Genomic DNA, 18,592 nt, shown 5'->3' with positions numbered 1-18,592 from the left:
CCCTTTACAATCTTTATCCCAAGTAGGTAACAATAAAAGTATTTCTACCAGAACAAACACATTAACATAGAGCACCCATAGAGGCTTATTCACAAAAAGCAGTATTTCTCTTTCCTTCTCAAATAAGGCTTAGTTTTCTGTAAATTGCAATTCTCATAATAAGAAAATTCCCACCACAATATTTTCAAGCTATAAGAATAATATCATCTTTCTATTTGTTGTGCCTAAGAAATCCCAGAATTTGAGCTAGCTAGTTAAGAGATAAGCTTCTCACATTTCTAGTCTCCTGGAGCCTTTTTCACCTCTAGTGATTCAGAAATCTCTGTGCTGATTTCACAGTAGTAGCTATTGAGTTAGTGACCATTGCATGCAGGCACTGTGCGAAGTGTTGTACACAGGATATTTTATGAATATGTCACTTTATTTTTTTATGAGCGTGCCATTTTAATTCCCAGTAGCAACATGGGAGTTTATTATTACTGTCTTTTTATAGATAAGTAAACTGAGAGAGAATTTATGTTATTTTCCCAAAAGCGACAGAGGTAGTAGCAGAGCTCGAATGCAGAGTGATTCTAATTTTAAAATAGATGCTGTTGAAAATTAATTAATTAATTAATTAGATGCCAATAAGGGCGCCTGGGTGGCTCAGTCAGTAGAGCATGTGACTCTTGATCTCAGGGTCATGAATCTTTTTAAAAAATTTTAAAAATATTTTATTTATCTTTGAGAGAGAGAGAGAGAGAGAGAGAGAGAAAACAGGGGAGGGGCAGAGAGAGAGGGAGGGAGACAGAATCTGAACCAGGCTCCAGGCTCTGAGCTGTCAGCACAGAGCTGGACATGGGGCTCAAACTCATGGACCATGAGATCATGACCTGAGCCAAAGTCGGAGGCTTAATCAATTGAGCCACCCAGTCACCCCATCGGGGTCATGAATTTGAGCCCCATGTGGGTTGTAAAGTTTACTTAAAAAAACAATATTAAATAAATAAAATTACTCTCATTTTGGGGCACCTGGCTAGCTCAGTCAGTGGAGCATGAGACTCTTGATCTTGGGGTCATGAGTTCTAGCCCCACGTCGGAGATAGAGTTTACTTTAAAACAAAAATTTTAAAATAGATGTTAAATTCTTAGCTACACAATTCAAGATCTTTTTTCAGTATAAATATTTTCATTTGAAAAATGTCTAACTTTTTCTTCAACAAGATCCTTTTTTTTTTTTTTTTTTTAAGATTTTATTGTTTTTATGGGGCACCTGGATGGCTCAGTCAGTTAAGCGCCTGACTTCGGCTCAGGTCATGATCTTATGGTTTGAGAATTTGAGTCCCATGTTAGGCTCTTTGCTGACCACTCAGAGCACAGAGGCTGCTTCGGATTATGTGCCTCCCTACCTCTCTACCCAACCCCACTCACTCGCTTGCTCTCTCTCTCTCTGAAAAATAAATAAACCTTAAAGAAAAAATTTTGTAAGTAATCTCTACACTCAGTGTGTGGCTCAAACTCACAACCCCAAGATCAAGAGTCAGATGTTCCACCAACTGAGCCAGCCATGCACCCCTCAACAAGATTTTTAAAAAGATTGGGTCATTTGTTATCCCTCTTGACCCATCTTACTGTGTAATGACAGAGGTTGAAATATTGTTCCATTTGAGGAAGCGACTTTATTCTGAACTCATGTTTCTTTGGAAATGATATTGTTTACATGCACTGTGCTCTTGCTTTTTCTTCATGTACCTGTGTCTCCCCTGGAATGTCTTTCCACTAGATATACGTCTCTGACATCAAAAATGAACTATTGCCTTAATTGTCAAAGGAAGAAATAACTGAAACTCAAAGTTATGATAAGCTACCTGTAACTATATTGCTCCCTATTATGACCTCCCACTTCCCAGCCCAACCCTTATTTATAAGAAACTGGATTGATTTACAATTGAAAATATAATTAAATCACTTTAACATTGGAAATAGTATGGCAAGACCTTTATTTTTGTGAATTGAACATCTGAGTGTTAACATCCATGGCACTTGATTTCCCAATTTATTTTACATTCCCATATTTTCCCAGTTTATAGTATGTATGAAAATAAGTTTCGTATCACCCTTTAAACGTTTTATTCTGAAATACCAAGCGTTATCAGTGAAAAATAAAATTTTCGACAATCTCAATGTTTCCATATACTTACAATTAATATTTGGCTGACTTTGAACATAGTAGCCTTAAGATAAAATAAAATTTGGGGCGCCTGGGTGGCGCAGTCGGTTAAGCATCCGACTTCAGCCAGGTCATGATCTCGCGGTCCGTGAGTTTGAGCCCCGCGTCGGGCTCTGGGCTGATGGCTCAGAGCCTGGAGCCTGTTTCCGATTCTGTGTCTCCCTCTCTCTCTGCCCCTCCCCCGTTCATGCTCTGTCTCTCTCTGTCCCAAAAATAAATAAACGTTGAAAAAAAAATTAAAAAAAAAAAAGATAAAATAAAATTTAAAGATACTAAAAATATTAAAATGCTAAGTACAACTATAACAGAAAGACAAACATACATAGCTGAGGTCAAATGAAAGAAACGTAAACATCTAGGTGCCAGGGAGGAGCCCAAACAAGCAACTTTCGAGACAAATGAAATCAATCAGAGAGAAGTAGTGCAGTTGTATGACCTAGGGCCCAGAAGTAAAGGTTTCAATTTCCACATGGGGACAAGAGATGTGGCCTTGAATGCACATACTATAAAGAGGTGGAAACAAGACATTTCCTGAAGTTAGGGCCCCAAGGGGCTGCCCCTTCAATGTAAGACAACCTTTCCAGCCCAAAGTTCCAGAGACAAAAAAAAGACACCATCTCTTCCAAAGGCTCTAACAGGATTCTAAAAGTAAAAATCCATTTGAGAAAGTGAAGATTCAGTTTATGTTATCTTATGGAATAGGAAAAATAACAGCATGAAGATGTATTCCCAACTCTTAAATTTGAAAAACCTGATAGAGGAAAATGCAAGGCTACTCTGCATCAACACTGTAGAAATCTAGATTGACGGTTGTTTTCCTTCAGCATTATTCTCTGGCCCTGGACAAATATACACACAATCATCAATGAAGCTGACCTGAACCCCAAATTCCAAGCCTAATACAGTAAGCAATACAACCAACGGGGGGATTAGAACCCAAAAGCTTCAGAAAATCAAATAAGATGAATTTCTACCATTTTGGGTCTCTGCGCCTTTCGCAGAAGTCCCAACAGCACTATGTTGGGACAGAGCGTCCCACAACCTCTGTGGTCCCAAGGAGCCACCATGTGGAGGGCCCAGGGAAGAGTGTGCCATTTTCAGTGGAAAACAAGAGGCAGTTATGAATTATGATGACTGCATACTTTGGATCTGGATTTGCTGCACCTTCTTTTTTTTTATAGTAAGACACCAACTGCTTAAGAAATAAAGATGTTGAAATGAATCCATTAAACAGATGTGAAAAGGAGCATTTTAAGAGGTGCAGTTTCTTTGAAAAATGGATCAAATTCTTGAATTCAACATAACTCAATGTTTGTAAATAAACATATTTGTTTACCTGAAAAAATAAAACATAAAATTAAATAAATAAATAAATAAATAAATAAATAAAATGAGAGGGGCATATAGCTGGCTCAGTTGGTGAAGAATGTGAATCTTGATTTCAGAGTTGTGACTTTGAGCTCCATGTTGAATGTAGAAATTACTTAGAATCTTTAGAAAATATGTTAAATAAACTATAAAATAAGTATATTTTAAGTTATTAAGGAAATAATAAAAAGAGCCAAAACTATAAGGAAAGAACAGAACATGATTTAAAAAATCAAGATATAGGAAAAAAGGAATAGAGCTTCTGTAAAAAAAAAAAGAAAGAAATAAAAAGAAGAATTTTGGAATTCGAGATTGAAATTTTAAAAATTGAGAATGAATTAATAACAAAGTACATGGGGTTGCTGAGATTTAGATTAGAGAACTGGAGGATAGTTCTGAAGAAACTACCCAGGGATAACAGAGTGAAAGAGGTAAGAGAAGAGGAAATATGAAAGAGAACAGATGAAACATGGAAAAATAAAATGAAAATGTCCAACATACAAGATATAGAAGTTCCAGAAAGAGAGAAGACTAAAGTCATAACATATGCAATGAGTGGAGACTGGTCGGCTCGATCTGTTACGTGTCCAACTTCCACACAGGTCATGATCTCAGGGTTCCTGAATTTGAACCTCTGCACTGACAGTGCAGAGCCTGCTTGGGATTCTCTCTCTCCCCTTCTCTTTCTCTGCCACTCCCTCACTTGCACTCTCTCAAAACGAATAAATAAACTTAAAAAACAAAAACAAAAAACATATTCAATGAGATGATGTTTGATAATATTCAATTTTATGATTAATATTTTATGATTAATGAATGACAAGAACCATTTGATTTAAAAACCACAAAGAACCCAAAGCACAATAAAAATATAAATCTACTCCAAAATACCTCTTGCTGGAACTACAGAATATCAAAGCAGAAAAAAATATTAAAAGGAATCAGAGAGAAGACAGATTGTCTGCAAAGGAATATGAGTTAGACTGTTAACAAACGAAAAATAACTGTCAGCCTTGAATTCTACACCAGCTCCAATATCGCTCAAAGGTATACATGAACAGGTAATAGGAAATACAAAAAATAGAGGAATAAGTTAATTGACACCATAAAGAAGTAATCAAGCAAATTCAATGAGTGGGTCATTCTCAAAAATGAATGTCATGAAAATAGTGAAGGCATAGACCCTTTGCTAGATTAAGAAGATTTAAGAGATATAACAGATAAATGCAATGTGTAGATTTTGGCTGGATCCCAGTTTGAAAAAAGAGATTGAAAAATTTGGAACAATTGACAAAATCTGAATATATACTCAGTACTAGTTGATATTAGAGAATGGTTGCTAAAATTTTTATATATGTTAATGACATTTTATATGTATTAGAGCTCTCTTTAGTTTAGAGAAGCATACTAAGCTATTTGCATTTGGGGATCAAGTATCAAGATATCTGTGAATTTATTTTTAGGTTGTTTAGCTAACGTGCGTGTGTGTGTGTGTGTGTGTGTGTGTGTGCACGCGTGCATGAGTGTGTATAGATAGAGAGTGCACATATGGCAAAAACTTAACAAAATTTTTAATCTAGGTGATAGACATATGGGTGTACGTAGTTCTTTAGTTACTTTTCTATATGTTTGAAATTTCCATAATAAAAAAATTAAGAGAGAAAAGATGATGTAAATATATTCTCATAGACTAGATCATTTTTTGTCACTTGCAAATCACACCAAAAAATTTTAGTAATAAATAAATCACAGTAAGAAGAATAAATCAATTACAGTAATAATAAACTACAGAAGATTTCAGGAAAGAATGGAGAAAAAAGACACTAAAATGTAAATCAGTGGAAGCAATGACAGTAAAGACTACCAGAGTGGGAGTTAGCAAAAACCAGTGATGGAAATAGAATACTCACATAAAAATTCGAGGTCGTGATCCAAGGAACGTATCCTACAAGTTTGCAAAAAATGTAAAGATATGTACTAACTTAAAGATTTTTTTTAATTATGTTTATTTTTGAGAGAGAGAGAAAGGAGAGAAACAGTGCAAGCTGGGTAGGGGCAGAGAGAGAGAGGGAGACGCAGAATCTGTAGCAGGCTCTAGGCTCTGGGCTGTCAGCACAGAGCCCAATGCAGGGCTCAAACTCACAAACTGAGATTGTGACCTGAGCCGAAGTCGGATGCTTAACCGATTGAGCCCCCCAGCACCCCTTAACTTAAAGATTTTTTGATACAACTATGCATATTTAAAAAGGTGAGGTATTCATTGGAAGAACAGAAAAAAATCTATTACTACAAATAAAATGAGAGAAATAAAATTATCAATCAAGTCTTTCCAAAAGAAAGCAAAAAAGAGAAACAAGTGAAAAGTAAATCGAAAATTAAATATAAAATACTATAAATCAATAAAAATACTCTAGTAGTGGCTATAGTATAAATAGATTTTAAGAGTTAAAAGATTCTCGAATTGGATGCTTAAAACTATCACTATAGGCTATTTATAAAATAGATCAGCAATGATCAAGATGGATGCATCTCATAAACATCACCTTGAGTTCTCTGGGAATTGCAAAAAGATAAAATAATATGGAACAATTTATATAATTGTTTAATATACGGACAAAATTGAAACATATATTACACACACAGATTACTATTCAGCAATGAAAAAAATAAAACTGTGGTCAGTTCTGAAAGGACAGAAGTACAGACCAGTGGTTGCCAGGTGTGAAAGATGGGTGGGAGGAGGGGAAGAGGTGGGTGTGGCTCTGAAGGAGTAGCATGAGGGAGCACTTTTTGGTGACAGACTAGCTCTGCATCTTGCCTGGGTGGTACACCAATGTATACAGGTGATAAAATGACAGAACTATACACATACGTTGTGCCAGTGTGTGTTCCAGGTCTTGATATTGTGCTGTAGTTACATAAGATGTAACCACTGAGAAAAACTGGGTGAGAGGTACACAGAACCTCCCTGTACTCCCCTTTGAAATTTCCTATCAATCTGTGATTATTGTAAAACCTGGGTTTGGAGCACAATTTGTTCTGGAAACATGCTTGTAATCCAAAGAACTTGTGTATCAAAGTGAATTGCAACAACCACTGTGGTAGTCGTGATCATGTGACATTAGGCATCACATACTGCTTATACGACATGACTTGTTTATCAAGTTAAAATTTATTAGAAATGTTTGCTTGTCTTGCAGAACACCCACAGAACAAGTTACTCGCAATCCAAGGTTTTACTGTATTTCAAAATAAGGTTTTAAAAATGCTATACCTTGCTTTTAACTAATATGTATATGGCAAATGCATTAAAAATGTCGCCACGTTGTTCAGAATTTTCTGAGTGCTACATGGTCATACTTAACATTTACAAAATAATAATAGCAATGATGCAGAAGATGAGAATTGTAATAGTTCACAAACAAATAAAAATGTTTGACCCAGGGTCACTTGGGTGATTCAGTAGGTTAAGCGTCTGACTTCAGCTCAGGTCATGATCCCGCGGTTCATGAGTTTGAGCCCTGCGACAGGCTTCGCGCTGGCAGCTCAGAACCTGGAGCCTGCTTCAGATTTTGTGTCTTCCTCTCTATCTGCCCCTCTCCCAGTCATTCTCACTCTCTCTCTCTCTCTCTCTCTCTCTCTGTTAAAAAATTTTTTTAAATGTTTGACCCAGGAATCATGTCAGAAAATAACATTCACTGGCATACTAAACAAGATAATTAGACTTTCACTTTGTTTTGTGATGAATATTAATTCATTTAACTCCAGTCTCAGAAACTCCGACAGAATTATGACAGTCCAGTTTAAGCAGAGAATACAGGCAGTCCCGACTTTGCATGATTCGCATATACAGAAATTTCAGTTACCATGGATCAGTTAAATAACACACGTCCTCCAAAAATTCAATTTTCAGTTATCACATACATTCAGTGCCATTACATGAAGTTTTAACTTCTCTGCTAGGTCTTCGGTCCACAAATCACGACATAACTAAAAGACATGCATCATGATTAGAAAGCAATCATGTCACTTCTTTTCAAAGTTTGTTGGTGATCGATCACGGAGCATCTGTTACTCAACTCATGCACAGGCAGTGAAGTGTATAGTTCTGCTTCATGAAGACAAATGTAAATGGGAAAAATGATTGTGATAAAAAGCATAAATATGTCCCAGAGGAAATGAATCCAGCAAAAAAGCTCCACATAAAAGGAATTCTCAAATATATTTTCCAACACTGCAACCACAGGAGTGGGAATTTGGGAATGTGGGGAGGTGATCCAAACTTAAAAGGAATATAACAGGGGTGCCTGGGGGGGCTCAGTCAGTTAAGCCTCCAACTCTTGATTTTGGCTCAGGCCATGATCTCATGGTTCATGGGTTCAAGCCCTGTGTCCAGCTCTGCTCTGACAGTGCAACCTTGCTTGGGATTCTCTTTCTGCCCCTCCCCTGCTCATGCACATGCTCACTCTCTCTCTCTCTCTCTCTCTCAAAATAAATAAACATTTAAGAAAATGAGCACAACAATTGGCCAACACATAGAAAGGTTTCTTACTCCTTCTTGTAAGTCATACAACAAGAAGACAGGCATTGTTGAAACTACACCTAAGTTTTACAAATAAAACACATTAATATGTTTTATATAACAGTGTACCAAACATTCCTTTTACTATTTTCATGTGTCCTTAATGTACATGTAACCATGTATATACATGTGTAAACAGTAAAGGTGTTTTTAATGTTTTGACAAGAAATATTTAAAGATCACAGAACAATCGTGATTCTTCCCCCTATGGATTTTAAGATCATTTGCACAATTATTTTTACTGCCCCACACTACTGTACAAAGTGAGGACTGCTTACATATAAAGGGGATAATCAACCTGTGCATGAATTGCATAACAACTCCATTCCCCTGTAAGAAAACAGATTTTCTACATGATTTAGGAGGTAAATAACACAAACAGGACTTACTTAGGCTTTTCCTCGAACCCTGTGTGCTGTCATTTGACGGTCAAATCCCCTTTTTAATGGTCCTTCATATATTTTAAGCAAGAAATCTCTCACTTCAAATGAAATCTGAAGTGAAACAACTTATTAAACAGCAACTCAAGATTATACTTAAGTTTATTTTGTTTATAAAGCACTTGATGAGAACTATGATGAACCAATGACTGTACATGAGAGCTATGGTCATTTCAACCATTTTAGTCCAATTTTTTTCCTGTGTTTTTTGTTCATTATTTTGATGCATGCAGATAAATAAATACAGATGCTAACAGTTCAAGTGACCCTTGACATCTCTGTAATACTCTTCCCTTAATCTGAGATGGCTAGTTTGCCTGCGTACATATGTGAAACTTGCAGTAAGAAAAAAAAAAAAAAAAAAACTTTAGCAGCCTTATTCCAAAATATGCCCAAAAATTTAAAAAGGAAACAGAAACAAATAAAATTATCATCAGAACTATAGGTGCGAATTATTATAGAAAATTTTATTAGCAGCCTTCTTTATAATGGATAAAAATTTTTAATGAAATTGACTTAAATATCCAAATTTAGACCAATGGAGCAAAACATGGTAAATTCAGAATGGAATATTAAGCATCTGTGAAAATTTATGTTTAGGAACAGTTTTCAACAATGAGAGGAAAGGCATATAATTTAGATAAAAAAGAGTATAAGGTGATAGATACATCTAATGCAACTATGTATTTCAAATGCACAAAAATACTCAATAGTAATATAATATTAACAACTGTCCCCGGAAAGTGTGATTGTGAATGTTTGACTAGCTGATGGATAAAAGGATTGATACTTGCATCTTTATATTTTTCAATACTTTCCAAAATATAAATGACAATAAAAGTATTTTTAAATACTTCACTAATAAAAATTGCATAAAAGAAATAAGCCTCTCCTTCCAGACTAGAAGTGGTTCTCAAAACACCCACGCAGCTTGAGCAACAAAGCAAGGACTCTTCTTGGAGAGGAACTTTCTACATCATATTCAGGCCCCGTTTTCAGAGACTAAATTCAGTAAAGAAAGATAGGAGCCCATGATCCCCATGGAGACAATGGCTAGCAAATCCTGTAGCAACTCTCCCCAGAACCCATTCCAATCCCTTAGTACTCATAATGGAGAATTTGCCAGAATGGAATTTGCCTGTGGCTATTTTGTAACTTAACACACTGGAAAACTAAACCATGCCTGCAAAATGTGGTTATAACTTATATAGACTTCTTTAGTAAACCAGTATTATTTTATAAGAAAAAGATCAGGAAAAATGATTACTCTCAAAAAACCAGAATTAAGTAAATAAACAAACCAAACAAACCAAATGAAAGAAGTAAAATCAGAGACAACTAAAAGTCATCAAATACCAATTTACCAGGGCGCCTGGGTGACTCAGTCAGTTAAGTGTCCTACTTCCACTCGGGTCATGATCTCACGCTTTGTGGGTTCGAGTCCCCCAGTGGGTTCTGTGCTGTCAGCTCAGAGCCTAAATCCTGCTTCAGACTCTGTGTCTCCCTCTCTCTGTGCCCCTCCCTGGCTCATGCTCTCTCTCTCTCTCAAAAATAAATATTAAACACTGAAAAAATCAATTTACCCAAGTCATTCCTTGGAGGTAGTGTGTTTGAATAAGATTAGGATTAGAATATCAATGAACCTATGTGGTTTTTTTTTTTTAATTTTTTTTAATGTTTATTTATTTTTGAGACAATGCAAGAGACAGAGTGCAAGCAGCAGAGGCACAGACAGAGGGAGACACAGAATGTGAAGCAGGCTCCAGGCTCTGAGCTGTCAGCCCAGAGCCCGACAACGCGGGGCTCGAACTCACAAACCGTGAGATCATGACTTGAGCCGAAGTCGGATACTTAACTGACTGAGCCACTCAGGCGCCTCCAATGAACCTATGTTATTATTTTTGTCTATAGTTTCATTATCAGTAAGTTGGAGGTCTTTAAAAATAGTTCAATTTTATTTTTAATGTAATTTTTTATTATAAAAACTACATACGCACATGACTTTCTTTTTATAAATTCAAATAGACTGAAGGCAGGAAGCAAAAAATAAATAACTCTCTGTACTCCAAACTCAAGTCTTACTCTGCAGGATGAACTATAAAATTATAGTTTCTTGGGTTTCATTATAGAAAATTGGGGGATATATACAAGAATACAAATATACACACACATATTTGTTTTATGCATGTGAGAAACATAATATGCCTGCTTTTCTGCATTCTTTTCTCCCTTAAAAATATATTTTGGAAAATTTCCACATTGGTACATAAAAATAAACTTCATTCTTTGTAATAGTTCAATGTCATCACACGCATGATTGTTCTATAACTTACTTAATTTCCTGTTGACATATATTTAAGTTCCTTCTAGTTCTTGCATTACAATCTGCAGAAATGGGCATCCATGTACACATTATTTTTGTATGTTAGTTCAAGTAAGATAAGTTCTTAGCAACGGAATTGCTAGACCAAAGACACATTTTGTTTTTTGAGAAATATTACCAAATTACCCTATATATAAGTTTACACTGACTGATACTCCCAAGAACAGTGTATATAATAATGATTTTTCTTGCAACTTCATCTTACAGCATTATTCTATAACTGTAAAACTCATATCCTGAAAATAAGTACCATTTCATCCACCATCAGCTGTCACACCAGAAGACTCTGATCATGTATACTTTCAAATTATTCTTGTCATTGGAAGTCTTCACCTTACTTATATAGTTGCTGATATCTTATATCTGGTTTGGGCAGTAATGATGGAATCTAGCAGTACTGGATTCTGAAACCTTTGTTTTAATGGAAGGGATAACTGTATAACCTCATTTCCAAAATCTTAGGTGTGTTAAAACTGGCTTGAATGGTACATCCAAATGTAGTCATTAAAGAAATGTTTTTTAAAAATTAAATGGTAGTCATTCATTTTTGAATGATATCCTGATTTCCATTTATACATTCACAAAATATAACTTTAAAAACTATTAGCATCCTTCGTGCCCCCCAAAATAACTTTGAAATGTCTATCAGATCTTATGTTAGTATCTCCCTATAGTACATATTTGTCAAACCTTAGTAATGAAAAATTAACTTCCCAATTACGAGCAATGTAAAAATAAACAATTCCTTACCTGAAACTCTTGAGCTTCTCCAAGACCTTTTTTAAAAGTTCTACAAAGTAGAATCTGTAAAACATATGGCACATCCAAGAAGGAAATCTTTAAATTTTGGACATGAGCACAAAGTGGTAGCTCTTTTAGAAGAGACTTTTCTCTACTGCAAACCAGCTGTAGGCACAGTCTAGTTATAGCCCTCAGAAAAGCTGTGCTGTGATATATTAATTTACACCTACTGTGCATTAAATGAGAAACCAGAGGCCACGTACTGGGCACATAACTTATTACCCCAACATAAAACACATACTACGCTTACTAGTAAAAATATTTAAGGTATGGTGTCTGGGAATTTGTGATGTGACAAAACAAGTAAAGAAGCTGAGAATTTATGGTATTATTACCTAACTCATGATGTCAGAATATCCATAATAAATAGTAAAAGAAATGACCAGCTAGACCTTGAAAATTTTAATAAAATAATGGAAAATAGGTAATTACTAAAATTACAAAGGCCATAAATTAATGCTTTTACACCAAATTTGTGAAGTGTTAGTTGATTACACAAATCTGAGTGCTTAATGCTTATTCTTATTCCATAAAGTAATATCAAAAAAGTAGTGATTCTGCACTATTTTTAAAGGATTGAGTCCAATATCTCTGGAGCAAAATAGTAAATAATTACAATTTTCTTATTAGAAATTTTCCATGTTTTTAAATTTTTTATGTTTATTTATTTTTGAGAGAGAGAGAGAGAGTGACAGAGTGCAAGCAGGGGAGGGGCAGAGAGAGAGGGGCAGACACAGAATCCAAAATAGGCTTCAGGCTCTGAGTTGTCAGCACTGAGCCCGATGTGGGGCTCAAACCCATGAGCCATGAGATCATGACCTGGGCCGAAGTTGGATACTCAACTGACTGAGCCACCCAGGTGCCCCAGAAATTTTCCATTTTAATTGTGACAGCTGGGCTACTTTTACATGAGAAAACACACTCACAAGAATAATACTCTATTACCCAGACATGATGCTACCCCACACTGCTGATAGCTTCACCTGAAGTGGCACATGAAGGCAGTTTCTGGAAAAGTGACAGCCCTGGAGAGTAAATACCCTAGGGAAGAAACACCATCCAGTGGGAAAGGGAGTTAGTCAGTAAATGTCCCAGAATCCCTGAATAGTGCTGGGTTATTTTAAGGTGAGTTTCTTGGGGCATATCCCATAGGATGTGCCTCCAGCAGTTACCCACACATCAGTGCATCCTTTATTGCCTTTTCTCTCTTGCCTTTGCTTCCTAGGATGACTTCCCAAATAAATTAATGGCAAACAAGTCCTTATCTCAGAGTATGCTTTGGGGTAAACCATATTAAGAAAGCAGCTTGTATGTGGTAGAAGTTTATTGTTCTCTCTTGAAGTAGTTCAGAGGCATACAGCCAAGGGTTGGTAGTGTAACCCTGCCATTCTTGACATGTCGCTTCTTTATCCGATTACAAGATGGTCCACGTTGGCTAAGATGGCTCTCACCATCTCCCAAACTGTGGAAAAGGGGAAAAAATAGAGTGCACAAGACCACTCCTTTTCGGGGCACATCTTAGAAATGTACACAACGCTTGTGTTTTTGGATCTTTGGCCAGGATGTAGTCATATGGCTACATTTGGCTGCAAGGGTGGCTGGGAAATGTTGTCTCTATTGGGCAATCACGTACACAGGTAGTAGCCAGAAGTTTTATTATTTGAGAAAGGGGAAGAATATTTGTGGAAAACCAATACCTGCACCTTTATAATGTCCCATTATGACCTTAAACCAATTGTATGTAATGTGATTATTGGTAGCATTAGGTCTAAATCTACCATCTTGATATTTGTTTTCTATTTGTCCCACCTGTTCTTGGTTCTCTCTCTCTTCCTTTTCTCAGACTTCCTTTGGATTAATCCTTTTCTATGGTTCCTTTTTTTTCTCCTTTTCCAATTTATTAGCTATAAATCTTTGTCTTATTATCTTAATGGTGGCTTAAGGGCCATCACCAAGGACTCATTTTAACTTATCACTATCTTCAAGTGATAGTATGTCACTTCACATATAGCATCAGAACCTTACAAGAGTATATTTCCATTTCTCCCTAGGCAACCCTTCTGATCTTTTTGTCCTACATTTTGGTCCTACATATGTATTATCCCCACATACACGATTATTAATTTTGTTTAGTTAGTTATCTTTTTAAAAATGTAAATAACAGAAAAAAAGTCGTATACTTACCTATGCAATTGGCATTTCCTGGGCCTTTATTCCTTTGTGTAGATGCACAATTTTATCTGGTATCATTTTCTTGTCGAAAGACTTCCTTTAGCACTTCTTGTACCACAAATCTGCTGATGAGAAACATTTTGCTGGATATAGAATTCTAGCTTTTCGTTCTGGTACCTTAAAGTTGTTGCTTCACTGTATTCTTAAATGTGACTTGTTTTTTTAAAAGAAATCTGGTGTCATGCTTATTCTTGTTCCTCTATATACATAACATGTTTTTTCATCCTGGCTGCTTTCATATTTTTCTTTTCAAAACCACTGGTTTTGAGCAATTTATTATGTGCCATGATGCCATTTTCTGTTTCTTGTGATTAGAGATTATTGAAATTTTTGGATCTATAGGTTATGATCTTCATCAAATTTGGAAATTTTCAGCCATTATTTCTTCAAATATTTTTTCTAAATTCCTTCAGGGACTTAAATTACATGCACATTAGGTTTCTTGAAGTTTTTTCTCATAACTAATACTCTGTTCCTTTTTAAAGTTATACTCTATGTTTCATTTTGGATAGTTTCTATTTCAGTCTGCAGGTTTGTTAATATTTTCTTCTGCGATATTTAGTTTGTATTTCCTCCAGTGTATTTTTTTAAGTTTTTATTTATTTATTTATTTATTTATTTATTTATTTATTTATTTATTTTGAGGGGCGGGGGTGTAGGGGCAGAGAGAGAGAGAGAGAGAATCCCAAGCAGGACCTGCACCATCAGCACAGAGCCTGATGTGGGGCTCAGTTCTACAACCGTGAGATCATGGTCTGAGCCAAAATCAAGAGCCAGACACTTAACTGACTGAGTGCCCCTCCTCCAGTGTATTTTTTCTCTCAGACGTTAGAGTTTTCATCTCTAGAAATTTGATTTGCTTTTTTTAATCTTTTATGTCTCAACACATTTAATCTTCCCTTTAGCTTTTTAAACTATGGCATAGATTGCAGTAAAACTATTTTAATGTCCTTATCTGCTGGTGGTAATATCTGTGCCACCCTGGGTCAGTTTTAATTAACTGATTTTTCTCCTCATTATGCATGATATCTGCCTGCTTCTTTGCATGGTAATTTTTCACTGATCCCTGAAATTGTGAATGTTAGCTCTTTGGTTCCTGGATATTTTTGTATTCCTATAAACATTTCTGAGTTTTACTTAATCCTTTTGGGTCTTGTTTTCAACATTTGTTAGGTGGGACAAGTGCTGTGTTTACTCTAGTACTAAACTCCTCTGTCCACTACCCTGTGGATTTTGAGGTTTTCCACTGTAGCTGATGGGAGCAGATTCTACCCCTGACCCTATCTGAGCCTTGGTTACTGTTCCCCCTAATTTTTTGGTGGGTTCTTCTCCTGGCTTTAGGCAATTCTTTCACATACTGGTTAATACTCAGTTCTCTAGGGCAATCCTCTGAAAATCTACTGGACATCTGTTAACCTTTGTAGAGTTTTGGCCTGCCACGGTGAAGATAGGGATGCTTCTCTTTCAAAATAGAAGGAGACTTTCACCTGGTAGAGGGAGAAAGCAGGTTGATGTAGGTGGCTATGATGTAAAAATTTCCCCTTATTCATGGTTTCATCAACTGTGTCTGGAGTTCTATGCATCAAGCACAGGTACAGGTACCAGAGGCCTCACAAGAGATGGTAAATCATACATGGGAGTCACTATCCCTGGAAAAACTGCTACTGTACCCTCCCCAAACTCTGAGGATGTGTTCTTAGATGACAATGGTCACTTTTGCAAGAGTCTACAAAAGTCTAACTAGGAAATAAGGGGTGATTAATGGAAATTTTAACCAGTTTAACTGAAGCTCAGAAATTGCTAGCATAAATAGCACTTATCAACCCCATCCCCAACACCTTTTTGCATCCATTGATGTATCCAGGAGATTTTTTCCACTTTTATTTGTTTTTAGTTGGGAAAAGATATAAAGAATTTGAGATTGGAGCAGAGCCCAGATGACAGATGAGAGGACAGAAGGAAGAATGGGTCTCTCTGATACTGAGACCCAAGAGTTAGCTTTTTTTTGCCCCTCTGGGTTCTGAAGGAAAAAAAGTTAAAATAGGCTTTGAAAGATTTAGAACACAATCAAAGCTACTTTAGAGCCAAAAAGGGAAATATTGTATCTGCCACTTTATTAAGATCATGTTTTGTCCCAATAGAAAGGCAATATTTTTTTTTTAAACAATAACAGTGAGTATTCATAGGCATGTGTGGAACGGGCTCTCTCACACAGTGTTGGGAAGATGGCAAATGAATGAATCTTTTTGTAAAGACAATTTTGCAGAATGTTACAAAAATATAAGGCACACACCATTTGACCTGATAATTCCTCTTCTGAAACTCTGTCTGAAGACTATCACACACATACACAAAAAAGTACTCACAATCGTTCTCATTTTAATGGCTTTGATAGCAAAAAAATGAGAAGTCAATGCTACAGGTAGAATTGTGTCCCCCTAAAAGTTGTGGTAAAGCCCTATCCCCCCAGTACCTCAGAATGTGACCTTATTTGAAAAACAAAATGTTAATTGCAGATTAGTTAAGATGAGATCATTCACAAGTCGAATGGCCCCAATCCAATATGAGTGGTGTCCTTACAAGAGAGAGAAACATTGTGTAAGCAGGGGCACCCACAGAGAGAAGATATTGCGAAGATACGTAGGGACATGATGGTCGAGTGCCTGGAGCACTGCATCTACCAACCAAAAAACACCAGGTATTACCAACGAACACCAGAAGCTAGAAAAAGAAAGGAATATTCTCTCCTACAGCTGTCAGAGAGAGCATGACATGTTTATTTCCTGATTCTGTGTTTCCCTCTCTCTCTGCCCCTTCCCTGCTCATGCTCTCTCAAAAATGAATAAACATTAAAAAAAAAAAAATAAGAAAGATATAAACCAAACTCCTAGCCATGTTTTGTGTCTTATCCTCTACATTCCCTCAATCTTTCATAATAATAATGTAGTTGTATATATTTTGTATAATTTCAAAACATTTTTTAAGAGTAAAGTTTAAGCACTTTCTTGAAAATCACCTTTCAATAACTCTTACACCTTTGACTGGACACTGTAAAACTAAAGCAAAAAGGAACGACATAAATACTGTCATTTCATAATGGAGTAAAAGCTAATGATTCTGAAACTGTTACACACGTGCTAGGATTGAACAAATTAGTAAATGTATGGCTGATGGTGGGAGGAGGCTTCTCACTACTGGAAAAGAAGAATGTAGAGATGTAAAAGGAGAAGGCAAGAAGGAACACTGCATGCTAGATTAGATTGGAAGACATCAGTATGAACTGGGTTTTGTTTGTTTCTTGTTTTCTGTTTTTGAGAGAGAGATAGAGAGTAAGCAGGGGAGAGGCAGGCAGAATCCCAAGCAGGCTCCACGCTGTCACCATGAAGCCTGACGCAGTGCTCAAATTCATGAACCATGAGATCATGACCTGAGCCAAAATCAAGAGTCAGACACTTAACCAACTGAGCCACTCAGCCCCCAGTATAAACTGTTTTAGGTTACTATAGATAGAGATGGGTAAAGCAATGATGATGCAAATGTGTACATACACAGGTTAGTACACATACAAATATTTTTTAGTTCTGTCCAGGGCTTAGAAGCAATGATACTCCAGTGGCAACAAACATTTTCAACAAACATTTCAGAACTTGGTTTCTAATACCATTCTCCAATAAAAGAAATCAGGGATCCTTTGTAGAATGACCAATTCTAAGACTAGGTGAGGGAAAATACAAGATGATACTGGAGCATCTTGTAGTGTCAGAAAGTAAGGAAACATCCAAAAACTAAATAATGGGACACAGGAGCCAACCAAAAAAAAAAAAAAAAAAAAGTCCCAATAGTTAAAACTAAACAATTTAAGAGCAAAATAAATAGCATAGTATTGAATTATAACTCAAAGTATATAATTAATATCTATAAGTCTATACTGATATAAATAAATGACTTAAAAAATAAGTTAAAGGGAAAGAGACAAAGCTCCCATACAAAAGAATTCCAAAATAGTTTATGTGGGTACTTTCCTCTTCAAGAAGGTGAAGCTTAACTCCCTCCTCCTCTTGATTTTGGGCTGCACTTAGTCACTTGTTTACAAAGAGTAGAGTATGGAAAGTAAAAGAATAAAGAGATAAAAGTGTGTTTACAGTGAAGAAACCTGACAAACATTCCCTTGATCAGGTGATCAAGGTTAATATCATCAGTGATAAGCCAAGTTGATAGCAAATACACTTAATATGATGAGAACCATACTTCATCTTCATCCTCATCCTCCCAAACACCCACAACCCCAGTCTAACCATGAGAAAAACACCAGACTTTATTCTTTTTTATTTAATTTTTTTAAATGTTTATTTATTTTTGAGACAAAGAGAGACAGAGCATGAATGGGGGAGGGTCAGAGACAGAGGGAGACACAGAATCTGAAACAGGCTCCAGGCTCCAGGCTCTGAGCTGTCCGCACAGAGCCTGACGTGGGGCTCGAACTCATGGACGGCAAGATCATGACCTGAGCTGAAGTCGGACGCTCAACCGACTGAGCCACCCAGGCGCCCCACACCAGACAACTTTAAATTGAGGTG

At 36.3% G+C, this 18,592-nt stretch overlaps 1 long non-coding RNA gene across 9 annotated transcripts in view; it reads right to left on the bottom strand.

Annotated features, from left to right (window-relative positions):
* Nucleotides 1-18,592, bottom strand: part of LOC102899731 — a 230,005-nt gene that overhangs the window by 109,847 nt on the left and 101,566 nt on the right. For all 9 annotated transcript variants that reach the window (XR_006596934.1, XR_006596932.1, XR_006596933.1 and 6 more), the window contains 2 exons: nucleotides 13,968-14,077; nucleotides 11,733-11,786 (listed from right to left, as the gene is read on the bottom strand). This is a non-coding gene — a long non-coding RNA (uncharacterized LOC102899731). The remainder of the gene's footprint in view (nucleotides 1-11,732; nucleotides 11,787-13,967; nucleotides 14,078-18,592) is intronic.

Source organism: Felis catus, chromosome B1 (genome assembly GCF_018350175.1).
Source record: "Felis catus isolate Fca126 chromosome B1, F.catus_Fca126_mat1.0, whole genome shotgun sequence".
Lineage (NCBI taxonomy): Eukaryota > Metazoa > Chordata > Mammalia > Carnivora > Felidae > Felis > Felis catus.
This window is presented reverse-complemented; position numbering and strand designations above follow the sequence as displayed.